This window comes from Ictidomys tridecemlineatus, chromosome 2 (genome assembly GCF_052094955.1).
Source record: "Ictidomys tridecemlineatus isolate mIctTri1 chromosome 2, mIctTri1.hap1, whole genome shotgun sequence".
NCBI lineage: Eukaryota > Metazoa > Chordata > Mammalia > Rodentia > Sciuridae > Ictidomys > Ictidomys tridecemlineatus.
Window position 1 is genome coordinate 129,836,970 of NC_135478.1, and position 14,683 is coordinate 129,851,652.

The 14,683-nt window shown below is 45.4% G+C and overlaps 1 protein-coding gene across 8 annotated transcripts in view; it reads left to right on the plus strand.

Annotated features, from left to right (window-relative positions):
- The window catches only part of Tns3 (tensin 3), a 266,681-nt gene that overhangs the window by 75,566 nt on the left and 176,432 nt on the right, over positions 1 to 14,683 (plus strand). For 2 of the 8 annotated variants that reach the window (XM_078039775.1, XM_078039774.1), the window contains exon 3: positions 6,975 to 7,127. The exons of the other annotated variants lie outside the window; for them this stretch is intronic. The gene's annotated coding sequence lies outside the window, so the exon portion shown is untranslated. The remainder of the gene's footprint in view (positions 1 to 6,974; positions 7,128 to 14,683) is intronic. 8 annotated transcript variants of the gene reach the window in all.

Sequence of the window (14,683 nt, forward strand, 5' to 3'; positions counted from 1 at the left end):
CTGTGTTTGTGCAGGATTTACCAGCCCTGCCTCAACAAAAGGGAATTACATAATGTCATTTTGGTCAATAAAGGACCACATCCATGACGGTGGTCCCTTGAGATTATGCCACCAAGTGAGGTTGTAGCCGTCTCAGTTGTGTAAGCACACTCTTTGATTTTCACACAATGATGAAACCACTTGATGCATATCCCGGTGGTGAAGCGATGCATGACTGTATAATGCAAATATTCTTTTGAGATAACGCATTTGTCTTAAATAAATACTGTAGTTTAAAAATCTGTCTGTTTGTTTTCTCTAAATTGTCAGTTGTCCTTCTGTATTGGGTTACAGCAAATAAAGGAGGCCTCCACACATCCCTGAAATGAATCCACACCTATTTGCCACTTTATTGGGCGGTATGGCAGTAACCTATTTGTCAGCAATGATCTGTTTAATAGGCAGGAGTCCAGAAGTTGTGGCAGGTGGTGAAGGTGAGCCCCAGTGTTTGCATGTGTCTCAGGCCAGACGCATGTGCCTCAAAGACTGTTTGTAAAGTGAGGGTGCCTTGTCACGACACTGTGATGGGTCACATAGGAGGATGGGAAGCCATCAGGCACTGTGATGGGTCACATAGGAGGATGGGAAGCCATCAGTGAGCACAGGATGTAGCTGCAAGTGTGTTTTGTTTGAGCTTGAATTACTGAGGTGCCCTTGGGGACTTACTTTTGCCCTTGATCCCTGTGACTGCAGACAAATTCTCACCTGAGGAAGAAGATTCCTTGCAGACCCCCATTGCTTGAACAATAATTCCAGCAAGTGTATTTGTTGGCTGAAGTCTTCTACCTTTGCCCCCGCCATAACGCATTGATGGGATGTTAGCCTGCAGGGGCTCGGTAGGGGGAGTAGATGTATTCTGACCTTCGCAGCCAGGTTGTGATGAGAGAGTAAGGACACTGGAGAATGCGAGGCCTTGAAAATCGAAACAAATGCCAACCTTACAATGAGAATAACAGCTGTGTGAGTGTTTGCTTTGGTGGGATCAGATAGAGCAGTTTGGGAGGTGTAGCTATCAGAAGCAGCCCCTAAAATTTTGAGGAACTGTAAAAGAGGGGGAGTAGATCACAGACACGGGTCTGAATTCTGACTGCCTTGTTTTTTTTTAGCCTTGTGACCTGAGGCTTGGTGTCTTTCTCTGGAAATTAGGGATGAAGCCCCCTACCTGGGGGACTTCTGAAGAAAGCCAAAATTCAGCTGCTCTGGAAGCACAGGACCTGGGGGTTTTTGCAAGGAGCTCTGTCTCATTTTGAGGACTTGACTTTTGCTTCATTGGTCTTGAGTCACTGAAGGTGTCCACAGTTTCAGTTTCTAGGGACCATTATTTTTGTAGTTCTAGGAAATTCTGAGAGACTGTTTCATAAAATGTTGCCAATCACTGGCATTAGTCAGTATGCATTTTATTTATTAACTGTTAAAGGACAGGAAATGATGGTGTAATGCTCAATTTCCAGAGAATGGGGTCTTTCAAGCAAATCACATCTAATCAACTGTGTCTGACTCAGCCTAGCCCAACCTGAAAGGGGTTCCTCTGTCTTCTGGCAGAACAAAGGGTTCATGGTATCTGGACACTGGCACCAGAGGATCTCGTGTCAATGCCACCTTGGCTCTGGCAACTTGGGCCTCCTACCAGGGTGGCTCCAAGACCTTGTACCTGATTGCTTTGTGATATCCCACCTAGCTGCTCTGTGGCTGCCTTATTGGCTGGCTCCTTGTTCTTGACCTGGCCATAACCTGAGGCCTCTGACCTGCCTCTTCCCACCTGGGAAGTTCCCCTTCTCCTTACCTTCCCCCAGTATCCTACCTTCATACCCACTCCACTCAGCCCTAGCTTGCTCAGCAGGACCTCCATGGTCCTGATCCACTGATGCTGCAGCTAGGGTGACTGTGTCCAGTGAATAGCGGTACTTTGGGTGCCCCTATCTGCATGGTCTGTGGTTCCTGCTGTGATTTCCTAAAGATCACCCTGCCTCTCTACCGAGGATTTTTTTGTGTGTTATGTTTCCTGCCATGTGTGCTATGTGTGCATGGACTTCTCCACCCCTCCTCGCTCCCCTTTTTCTGGGGGTGTTGCAGTGATAGTACCTGCTTCTTTCTCAAGCACATCCTGGCCAGTGGTGTGCAGGTGAATTATACTTGCCAGGGTTACAGCAGTCTGATGTGTATTGTGGCTGGTTTCCCTGGTGAAAATAAACCCCTGTGGCTCCTTCCATGCTATGAATGTGATGTTATCAGTTTGGAAATGTCACATTCGGCTCCACCTCCTTTCCCATCACCTCTGTCACAGAGCAGCATCCCTCCTTCCACATACTTGGCCCTAGTCTGTCTTTCTTCTGCTGTTGATGGACATCTGTGGGAGCCCCTGTCTTCTTTTTGGAAGAGCCCTCACTCTGCATTCCCCCTTTTGAGCTAATGCTCTGGTCACCTCTTTTTCTGGGACATACTTTGTTTGCTTTTTTTGGACCACTATTCATGTTTTGAATTTCAGAATCTATCAATCAGTGCCTTCCCCAAGGTTCTGCTGTCACCTACTTCTCCAGTTTCACAGGTGTCTTTCCTGTCCCTGAATCCCAGAGCCTTGTCCTCACTCCCAAGGCACTTCATGCTCCTTCTCTTCCCCGACCCCTCTGTTCTCTCTGCAAGTTACAAGTTTATTTGTCATGCTACGCTCAGCTGCACTTGCCTTGTCTCCAGTTGAGGATTCTGTCCTTCCTGCTTCCCCCAGCTCCCAGTCCTGGCTCAGCTGGGATACGTGCAGTCAGGAGGCCATGGAGATGCCCATTCTGCTTGGATGTTTTGGACATTGTGGAGAGTGCTGCAGCTTTAAGCAACCAGTTAGATTTTCATCCTCTGTTTTCCAGTGTTGATATCGTCTGTTCTGGTGTCCAGCAGTGTGATCTCCATGGAAGCACATCTTAGGCATGTCCTTGGCCATCCTGGGGATAAGGCTGCATTCTATGTCTAAGCAGAGACTCCCCATGGGATCTTGCCCCCAACGTCACCTTCCACTGCCCTTCCCTCTGTGTCTTCAGAGCACTGAATTCATGCAGGAAGAGATGCTCTGAGAATCTAATGCTGATTCTTCATCGTCCCTGTCTGGGTAGGACATTCTCATGGACAGGAGGAGGCCTCTGCTGGTCTTGACCTGAGGGCTCCCAGACTTCCAGACACTCACTTTACCTGTGGCAGCTGTCCCCCATGCACTGCCTCCTGTGTTGTTAACAGGAATCTCTGGACTGCCATGCTCGCTGGGTCCATAGGGTGAGCATTGAGTTCCTGACTGTGGATGTTCTACCTTGTGGTCTCTGGTGTCCTTGTGTGTGCCTGGGGTTATTAGTGGTAGTCTTTGTGCCTGCATCTCAGTCTCTCTTGAAATCACTTCATGTTCAGTGCAGAGAAGAGTGTTTCTGATCAAGCTGATGGTTTTACACTTTTCTGGCAGTGTCTGGAGGCTAGCTCTCCTCTCAGAGACCCATTTCTTCCTCCCTGAGCCATCTTTTGAGCAGCAGGGCCAAAACACATAAGTAAGCATCCAAGTACTCACTTTCCAGTTTTAACTAATGAAATACAATTTGTATTTCACCAAGCCTTACCACCCTCCATCCCACTTTCTGTAAAGCTGTTAATTTTAGGCAGGGATTCAGGAAGTGTCCACCCCCATTTTCTGCTGAGCACAGAAATAACTCAGGAGAAATAGCCACCTCCCAGGAGCAGCTGGCAGAATTCACTTTTGTGTGTTTTCCGGCATTTTGAATCTTGCCCTTTTGTGCACTGCCTATCTGTGTATAACGCAACTGCCGATTTCCCCAGAACTTTCCGAAATGGGCAGGCTTCTCTCTGTTCTTGATGGAACCCTTCTGGATGGAGTCCTGTGAGAGGGTCTGGGCTGTTGGCCCTCCCGTGTTACTGGAGACTTTCTCCTGCCCAGGAGGGTCTGTAGAAAAATAATCACATAGCAGTCTCTTTGGGGGGAAAGGGGAAGGAGGCCATAATAGGAGGTCTGAGTGAATAAAACCTTGTGCCCTCAGAAATTCTGATTTCAGAATCTTGATCTAAAACCTTTGTCTTTTGGGAGATTTCTGTCTTTTACATTTAAAAAGCAATTGGTGGGGGAAGAGGCTTTGACTGGCCCTTAGGATGCTCCTTAGAAATCTTAGCTCTGCTCAGGGAGGGCCAAGGATGGACTGATCTATGTGATATTTCCATGAATGGGTAGAAGAAGTAGCTTTGTGGGTGTTTAAAGGACTGGCCTGCCAATCAGAATGGGCAGAGGCAGGGCTGGTGGGTAATCCTTAGATCAGTAGTTTGGGATCCTGAATAGAGAGTGGGTGATGCTGTTAGAAGGGCGGTATAAACCTGAGTGGAGGTTTAGCTTCAGATGGTGAGTTTTATGGAATATGTTCATAAGGACATTCAGAATTAGCTAGTTAGTAATAGGTAGCCTAATGCTTAAATAAAAATATTTTTTGAGAGTTGATGATAAATTGTGATCTATTAAGTTTTCTAATTTTTTTCCTTTCTTATTGACCTTCCCTGGAGCAAAGGACAGTTGGTAGAGACTAAATTATTCATTTTATTATTCTTAGATACTTTTGATCAAATGTCTCTGAGGGAAATTTTTTTCATTAGTCCCTTAAACAGAATTTAGCATTTTCTTCTTGAATAACCTGTATTTTGGTATCTTTTCTTCTTCATTAAACTGAATTCTTAAAGACAACTATTTCTTCTTCTTCATCTTCCAGTGCCTCGAGGTGTGGTGTTCCATTAGTCATTGTGAACGAATGAGTTCATGAATGAATGAATAACTAGGAGGTTGCGACCACTGACCTGAAAAGAGTTTGGAGAAGGAGAAGCTTATTCTTTTTATTTTTAATTTTTTTTGCAATCCTGGGATCAAATCCAGGGCCTCACACATGCTAGGCAAGTGCTCTACCACGGAGCCACATCCCAGGCCCTTTTTAACAATTTTATTTTGAAACAGGTCTCACTGTGATGCCTAAGCTAGCCTCAAACTCTTGATCTTCCTGCTTCAGCCTCCTGAGTAGCTGGGATTGCAGGCATGCACTACCAGGCCAGTCTCTAGCTCATTCATTTTGCTGTTCCTTTACTAGTAACCACTGAGCATTGAGGGTAAGAAGATCACCTTCCCTCTGGAAGCACCATTTTATTTATGAGATCCTGCAGTCCCCTCCCTGGGGATGTGCATTTTCTCTGTACTATCATTAGCAAAAGGCCAGTGGAAATTAGGGCTGATCAGAGGAGGCTATTACTGGATTCAGGAGGAATCTCAGATCCTGCATGGCCTCTGTGGAAGCAGGAGATGGCAGCATCAGCTTATGGAACCACCTGTGGACTGGGGGGCCACTCTCTCCTGCTTGGGAGCTGCATGACCTTTTTGACATGAAGCTGGAAGTGTACATGGCAGTAGATGTCATGTAAACCACTCACTTTCAAGGCCTCTGAAAACAAGGCTGTATTTTAAAGTTGTTGTCTCACTGGACCTTTTCTTTGTGAGAAGAATGACAGTATTAGAAAAGTCACGGGATGGGGGGGTCATGGCATTTCTGTGCACTTCTCTTAAAGGAAGAACAACTGCACATGCTTCCTTTGTCCTGGAACTGGGAGGCAGCTCATTCTTGTCTTCCTCTTGATTGGCTCACCCTGAGCACCATGGTTGTTTATTTAGTCCTTCTCTGCTGGAGGGGTCACATCTGGGCCTGCGAAAGGCCCAAGGGAGAACGTCCACATCCCTATCTCCTATCTGCAGAGATGTCCTGCCAACACTTGCTATCATGTAGGGTGTGAGCATGTGTGCTACAACCAGGGAGGTTTCAAAAATTACCTTATTGAAAGGTGCTAAAAGAGCTGAGGCATGTGCATGCATCATCCTGCTGTGAGTGACAGAGAGGGGCCCTAGCAGAGGGAGAGTGGAGGGAGGCTCAAGGTTGACCTCTGGGTAAGGTCATAAATGTGCTCATGCCTGTTTCTATTGGTTGGCACTGGATTGGTGGATGTCTTTGCTCCCCTTGTAGACCTTTCCATGTGGCCACCCTGGCTTCCTTTCAGCATGGAATTGGGTCCAAGAGTGGATTCTTGAGGCAAAGGTAGCAGCCACAGCCCTGTGAGGCCCAGCTTCAGAAGTTCTGCCTTATTCCATTGATTCTAACAGGTCATAAATCTAGGACAAGCCCAGAATCAAGAGAATGGGGTGGACTCTACCTCTTGATAGGAACTGGCAATTACTATGCAGAGACCCTGTGTGGTGCCACCATTATTGAAAACACAATCTACTGAAATCTTAGGAAGGTTGGAAATAGGGTTCAGAGTTAATAGGGTGTAGAGTTAATCATCAATCTTTTCAAATTAGTTGAAATGTAAGTTACTTACCAGTGTCATGTTGTATTTTATAAGTAATTGCAAATTGCATGTGACATATTTTTAGGTCTATTAAGATATAGCTGATAAGGAGGGACAGTGAGTTTTGACATTGCCTTTTCCTTGTGAAAATGGATCTAGTCATTTTAATCCAGTTATATTTGATTCTTGGCATTTATTTTATTTTTAGTACCGGGGATTGAACCCAGGAGTGCTTAACCACTGAGCTGCATCCTCTGCCCTTCTTATTTTTTATTTTGAGATAGGATCTTGCTAAATTGCTTAGGACCTCACTAAGTTGCTGAAGCTGGCTTTGAATTTGCAATCCTCCTGCCTCATCCTCCAGAGTTGTTGGGATTATGGGTATATACTACCATGCCTGATAATCATTGACATTTTAAATGAGCTAAAAACCAAAAGAAAACAAAAGAACGCTACCACATTTTTTTTTTTTTTTTGGTATTGGGAATTGAACATACCAAGAGTTTTGCACATTAGGCAAATTGTCTATGCCTGAGCCAAATCTGTAGTCCTTTAAGTTTTTTTTTTTTTTTTTGAGACAGAGTCTTGATAAATTGCCCAGGCTGGCCTCAAAAACTTGTGATCCTCCTGCCTCAGCCTCTGGAATAGCTGGGATTATAGTTGTGCTCCACTGCTCCCAGCAAAGAAGACTTTAAAAGACTAAAACTAAATATCACTTCTTATTCTTTCTGCAAGTAAGTTGGATTTATGAGGTTTTCTTCTGATTATGTAGCAAGCCATTTGCATTTTATCCATCATCATATGTAATCTTTGTTTCTCTTTTAAAATGCAGGAATCTGATAAGGGTTGGCTTGAGCCGTTATAGACCTTGCCTATGGTCTTGCCTAATGACTAAAGGTCTTATCTTAACTCCCTGCTCTGTGGGCCTGGGCTTCCTGAGCTGAGAGTGTGTCTGGCTTCCCTGCCGGGCTCTGATCTTTGAGACAGACTTGGCCACAAGGTCACATGCTGGTTACTGAGCAAAAGATTCTGTCATGCAATCCTGGCCCAAGCTTGAGTAGAGTATGTACAGTAGCAGGTCCCCAGGGTGTACTGGCCAGCTCCTTTGAGAGTTCCCAGGACCTGTCTCCAACAATAGACTCATATTCTATTTCTGATCTGGGATGAACATTGATAACATACGGGACACAGAGGACTCATTTTATGTTCTCATTCTATTGTATTCCCTATGAGCCATGTGCTGTGGGCTTGAAGCAAGGCAGACCCAGGGTTCCCTCGTGGCCTGCCTCCCTCAGTTGGCTAAGGGTAGCCACAGCCTGAGTAAGTGAGCGAAGCAGAGGGTTCTGACAGATGCAGCTTGCCCTGTGCAGGATAGGTCCTTGTCCTTTCTTTCCCCCTCCCCAAATTATTGGAATCATACAGCTGGATTGGAAGAGGAAATTGAGGCCCCAAGAGGGAATCTGGGAACTGAATGCTGGGGATAGTCTTTCTTACACTGTGCCAAAGGCTTGATGGCCATTTGTTACCTTTAAGGAAAAACATAAGACATGACTCCAACAATTTTCCTCTTTCTCATCCATGTTCCTTGCTTCCTGACAGGCAGGTAGGCGGAGGAGGGTGAACTGCTTTTTTAGGCTCCTGTTTTCTCCCAGGGATTAGAGCAGGCTCAATTGGGCTTTAACACTTACACGCAGGGTAACAGAGCTTCCTGAGGAATGTGAACCTAATTAGGGCTTCCAGGGTCAAGCCTGACAAAGAGGACACAAAACACCAAGTTAGGGAGAGCCCTTGAAGGAAGCAAAGACAGTTAATAAAGTCCCTAATGCCTACATTGTGTGCCTATCCTTTGTATAGATCCCTCATTATCTGCAGGCTCCTGGTGAAAGCCTGACCTGGGGCACTCTCCAAATCTCTTCCCAGCCTAGGCACATTTCAGCAGCTTTGACTAAAGAGGCATGGGGTGAGGAAGCCATTGCATGTTGTCAGCAGCCCTGGTTGGTGGGCCCATAGTGTTCTGCAAATATTCCATGTGAACCAACCTTTCAGGTTGCCTCTGATCCCTTAAGACCTTTGTTGTTAGGGGCTGAATTGTGTCCCCTCAAATTCATGTTAGAGTCCTAACCTCTCAGGATGTGACCGTATCAGTTAGGAGGAAGTCATTAGGATAGGTTTTAATCCCATATGACTGGTATCCCTATAAGAAGAAGGATAAGAAGAGTTTAGGACACAGAGGCGAATCGAAGAATGACCCTATGAGGACACAGGGAGGAGATGTATTCTACAAGCCAAGGAGAGAGACCAACCCTGTCAATACCTGATCTCCCACTTTCAGCCTCTAACCCTGGGAGGAAATAAATTCCTGTTGTTTAAGCGGCTAGTTGGGTGTTTTGCTGCTGTGACGTCCACAGTGGGGCAAATGTCCCCCTCTCTTAGAGTTGTCACCATCAGGGGAGGGGGCAATTTTCTTCTTATTATTCTACATCATTCATAACCAATAATAATGATGGTAATAAAAGCAATTGAGCCAGGGCTGGGGTTGTGGCTCAGAGGTGGGGCACTCACCTAGCATGTGTGAGGCACTGGGTTCGATCCTCAGCGCCACATAAAAATAAAATATTGTGTCTACCTATAACTAAAAAAATAAATATTTAAAAACAAACAAACAAACAAAAAACCCGATGGAGCTGTTTATCTTTTCTCAATCTTCTATGTGATGGGAGTATAAAAACATCTTGCTGTTTTATTGATCATATATAACAAATGAAGTGAAATATGTAAAATAATAAACACTCCTTCAAAAAGGCCTCTGCCCTCCCTCCACCCAGAGTGCTGCCATTTATAGAGCCATGAGAGGGGACCCAACCTGAATTACACGGAAGTTCCAGTGGCCAGCCAACCCTCGGTGTCTATAGGGGAGTCTTTCAGGCTAGGGAAACAGGTGACCTCTGACCTCTTTATGGTTTGGGAAAGAAAGCGTGCCGTCCTGGCTTTATGGTGAAATTTCTTCATAAAGAAGAAATAAACTTCACTTCCAATTTTATGCAGCTTGTCTTATTTTTTTAAATATTTTTATTTATATTTTTTAGTTGTAAATGGACACAACACCTTTATTTTATTTATTTATTTTTATGTGGTGCTGAGGATTGAACCCAGGGCCTCACACAGGCTAGGCAAGTGCTTTACCACTGAGCTACAACCGCAGCCCCGGTTCCATTATTATAATTAAAGTCATTTATATAATGGTAAAACTTGTGCATGAAGCGATGCCTCTTTGCTTGACTTTGCAAATTGCTTTCTCCCCATTTTCGAGGCTGAGGCTGGCTGGTGGCTCACCCTGCTTTCTAGACCGCGTTTGCACTTGTTTTGTACCTGAATGGTGGCTTTCTGTATGTGGGTGCACTGACCCAATGCACTTTCATGACTTGGTTGGTGCTGCTGAACTCATTCAGAGTTCCAGAATCCTGGCATGAACAAGATTCACCCAGGCTTGCTTGACTCCAGTGTGAGGAGAGTTCTCCTAGGACAGAATTACCTGGAGAACAGGAAGGAAAAATGGATAGTAAAGAGAGCAAAAACTGCCCAGGCTCCCCATGGTAGTGGGTGACCGAGTGAAGGTGTGCTGGCAGTGAGAGTGGCCTCTCAGTTCTTGCTCCATGTTTCCTGGGGCTCTAGGGGCTCATTCATGTGATCTCATACAATCAGAATTTTTGGTGATTCACAAAAGATTGAACTCACATTTACCTTTATTCTATTTATAAAGTAATAGGTAAGGCATCAGAATTTTTGATGATTCACAAAAGGTTGAACTCACATTTACCTTTATTCTATTTATAAAATAATAGGTAAGTCTACATGTTTTCAGAGAAACTGGTGGAAAATTATCATTCTCTATTTGCCTCTGTCCAAAAGAAAATATAATAGGAAGCAACCCCCAAAACTGAGTTCATAAGCTTCGTTGTATGCATCAGAGGAAGAACATGGCAAAGCGTGTGTTGAACTGAAGTCTTCTTTCTCTCTCTCAGGGCCTTGATCTCCAAGGGGTAGCAGGGGGCAGTGGGACAGGTAGTTGCAGTGGATCCCAGTCTCTCTGAGTTGGATCTGCACTGAAGCCTGGGCTTCTGCCTGGTGCCTTAAGTGAGGGAGGCAGCGGCTTGGGTGAAAGTGCTTTCTCTGGTGAGAAGCACCTGTTAGCCAAAGCAGTAATTAACCTCCGTGATTGAATTCAGCGAGACTGAACTTTGGTTGGGTATGTGTACACACACCCTTAGAGATAAACATGGACACTCACAGATAGATACACATAGAGACTCAGACAGATAGACAGACAAACATACACACACACACACACACAAACATGAACAATTCCAAATGTATACACACATTCCTACAGGGTGTGCACACATATTCCCACACACAAACTTGGATATGTACACACACTTAGAAACTCACAGCACTGTCAAAAACTCAGAAATAAACTGTCACACAGGCTCTTGTCCTTTTTTTCCTCCCCTATTTTTTTTTGTGGTACTGGGGATTGAACCTGGGATGCTGTACCACTGAGCGACATCCCTAGACATTTCTATGTTTCATTTTGAAACAAGATCTTGCTAAGTTGTTGAGGCTGATCTCCAACCTACTGATCCTCTTGCCTCAGTCTCCTGAGTAGCTGGAATTGTAGGCATGTGCCACCACACCCTGCTATTTAAAAGTTTTTTTTTTTTTTTTTTATTGTGGTGCTGGGATCCAGCCCAGGGCCTCACTCATGCTTGGCAAGCATTATATCTCTGAGGAACACCCATATTCTTTAAATATACATGGTCACATTCAGGCTCATTCACATGCCCATGTATGCACACTTACATGCAACCACATGGTCCCAGTGACACGGTCAAGACTGGGTGGAAGCCCTTGCCACCCCCTGCTTCCATCCTGTTGAACTGTTGGCTTTGAGACGAGGTTATCAACACCAGTCAGCTCAGGCGCCCACGTAGCCAGGTGTGGGCAGGGCACACCTTGTTTGTTTGTGGTTGTTCCTGGTAACAGTAGATTAGGCTTCAAACAGATCTAAGAGAAGGCCATAAAGTGGCTGTCACACGGGTTTCTCAGAGGGGCCACTATCAAGGGAAGGATAAGTCCTGGGGTGCCGCAGCCTGCAACCAGAGGCTCACAGCTCATACTCCAAAGCCCATGGCCCTCTCCTGGGATTTCCTCCAGCTTCCATGGGAGCTGCTATAGTCCCAGCCCCATCCCAATCTTGTCACCTCTTGTCAATCCTGTAGTGAGGGTTTTAGTTCCTGTCAGCAGCATGAGGTGTTTGGGACCAGCCAGCATCTCCTCTGTGAGGACCTGAACACAGCAGCTCTCTCTGTGACTGAGTTTCTCACACATAGGATAAGATTTCTGGGCTGTCGTGAGGACTCAGGAGAATGACCTGCAGACACAGCACTTGGCCCTCTGGTCACATGTATATGGGACTGATTTGAGCCTGCACATGGGGATCGAGCCATGCGTCAGGTGCAGCTCAGTGGACCCTGGGTGCAAGCTTTACAGAATGGTTTCTGTGAACATGACCGTGTCAGTCTTTTGCCCAGTTCTGCAGTGCTGGCCCGTGCTGCTCAGTTGTCAGGACTGTCCATTGGCCAGGATGGGCTTTCTAAGAACTTACCTGCTAAAGACATATCAGCTTCTTCATGCTGAGCAAGGTCAGCCAACCTAGAGATGACCCAGGCTTACAGTGCTTCCTCTGTCAAAGCAAAAGGGTGAGAAAACCAGGGCATTTGGTCAGAGCAAGAATGGAAGATGGAGGAGCAGGCAGGTGACTTGCTGTGCTACCCTGATCTGACTCTGGGTGATCGCCCTCCTCAGTCACCTGACTCTCCATCATTGGAAGCTCCTTCTCCCAGGTGCAGGAGAAGTGGACTGGAGGTCTGAAGGTCAGAGAGCCAAGTGCAATGGCTGGTGATGAGCCCCAGAGTTTTGTGGGTTCCAGTGGTTGCTATGCGGCCTTATCCAGAGAAGATGTGTGTTTCTGCCTTTCTAGGCAGGTTGAAGTACTGAGGTGGCATCCAAGGTCCACCTTGCAAATGCATCAGAGCTGTTCAATGTGTTTTTTAATGTTCAGACTATGCAAACTGGTCTAAAGTAAGATGTGAACACCTTAGACTTGGTAGCCTTGATGCATGATTCTCACTGTGGTCAGCTGCCCCCCTTATTCTAAGGCAGGAGAAATAATATGGAAATAGCATCTATATCTAGCATCTGTATCTATATTTCCTGTCCTGGAATCTGGCTTTACCCATTCTGAAGGAACGAATCTTGAAGTTTTTACTTGATCATGCATGGTCCCAGGCAAGGTGGAACTTGAGCAGCCCTTGCTCACAGAGCTTATCTCTCAGTTGCTGGAGGGCACTTGGGGCCAGGCCAGGTGGGCAGTGTTACTGCATTCCATCTTACCCTAGGGGGATGCACAAACGCACTTGATTTCTGGACTGAATTCTTTAGTGGCTTTTTTTTTTTTTTTAATTCAAGTTTCTGATATTGTTTGGAGCTTCTCTTTTTTTCTTGCAACAAACATGCTTCCAAACAATTAATTTAAAAGTTAATAGACTCTACTTTTTAGGGCAGTTTTAGACTTTTAGAAAAATTGAACACAGGTCCTCATCTCCCTCAGATAAACATTACATCCTGTGACACACGTATTACACTTGATGGGCCAATATTGAAATGTTATTTATTAACCTAAGTCCATAGTTTATGCTGGGGTTCACTTTGGGTACTCTTCATTCTGTGGGTCAGCATGAAAGTTAATGGCATGCATTCCCCCATCACAGTACCATGCAGAGTAGTTTCACCGCCTAAAAATCTGTGTTCCACATATTCATTCCTCCTTCCCCCAACTTGTGACATTCACTGATTCTTTTACTGTCTCCATGGTTTAGTTTTTTCCAGAATGTCATGTAGTTGGAATCGTATAGCATATGAACTTTTCAGACTGACTTCTTAAACACAGTAATACCACTTCATGCTTTTCCATTCTTTTCATGCCTTGATAGCTCCTTTCTTTTGATCGCTGATTAATCGCGAGTGGAATATAGGCAATGACTTCTTAAAGGCAGAGGCTCCGATTGCACATTTCTTGTCAGCGTGTCACACACGTAGTGAGGCACAAGGATGCACGTGTGCATTGAGAATGTACTCTACTTGGGGTGACATGAATCCCAGTGCTCTGTTAACCATGGGATCTCCTTGTTCAGTGCCACCATCACCCTGTACATTTTCTCAAGCTTTTATATATAACAAACAAATGAAAAGGATATGTCCCTGTTTGCCAGCTGCTGTGTGTGTGCAGAAGGAACTGCCAGTTAAAAGGGAAGGATGGGTGCCATGAGAGAATACCCCCTGGCCCCAGCAGGAATGAGTCAGAATCCTGGTGGAGTCATGAGAGGCCCCAGACAAATGAATGACCATGTGTCACATATTCCTTGAGGAACTTACTGAGTAAGATAAGCAAAAAAGCTATAAATAGTTGCCACAGTAAGAACCAAGGTCACACTAACCACCCACTCCAAACTGCAAGGACAATTAGCCAGATGCCTGGGTTTCTCCTTCCTTTCCACATTTCCAGAAAATTCTTTTTTTTGAGAATGGAAGCATGCCAGGGATCTGGAGGTGGGAGAGCCAGGAGAGTGCTGAGGAGAGAGGCAGCTCATGGGGATTGAAATGCTGTTTGCAGGTGCTAGGATCCTGGTCAGCCTCTCAGAGAAGCAAAAAGCAATTTTGATCCCTAGCCTGCACATGACCCTTTGTACTCAGGAAGAGCTCTGCTTTCCTGTAAGCAGAGACCCTGATCTGTGGCAGCTGTCGTTCTGAGCATCTCAAACACTATATCTTTTATTCTTCACAACTACCCCATAAAGAAGGTACTATTACTACCTATAGTTTTCAGATGAGGGAACTGAGGCTCAGCGGGGTTTCAGGTCAATGTCCGGTAGCTAGTAAGTGTCAGAGCAGAGAGGCTACTGAAGGCAAACCCTAAAAATGGGCTCTTTATCACCACAGGGTCAGTTGTTTCTGATGTCTTTATCTCTCCTGCTTGGGTTTTAGCTTTGATTGTATTACTTTGCCTTGTATGTGTCTTTTTGGGGGAGTCAGGGTACCAGAGATTGAACTCAGGGGCACTCGGCCACTGAGCCACATCCCCAGCCCTATTTTGTATTTTATTTAGAGGCAGGGTCTCACTGAATTGCTTAGCGCCTCACTTTTTGCTGAGGCTGGCTTTGAACTTGCAATC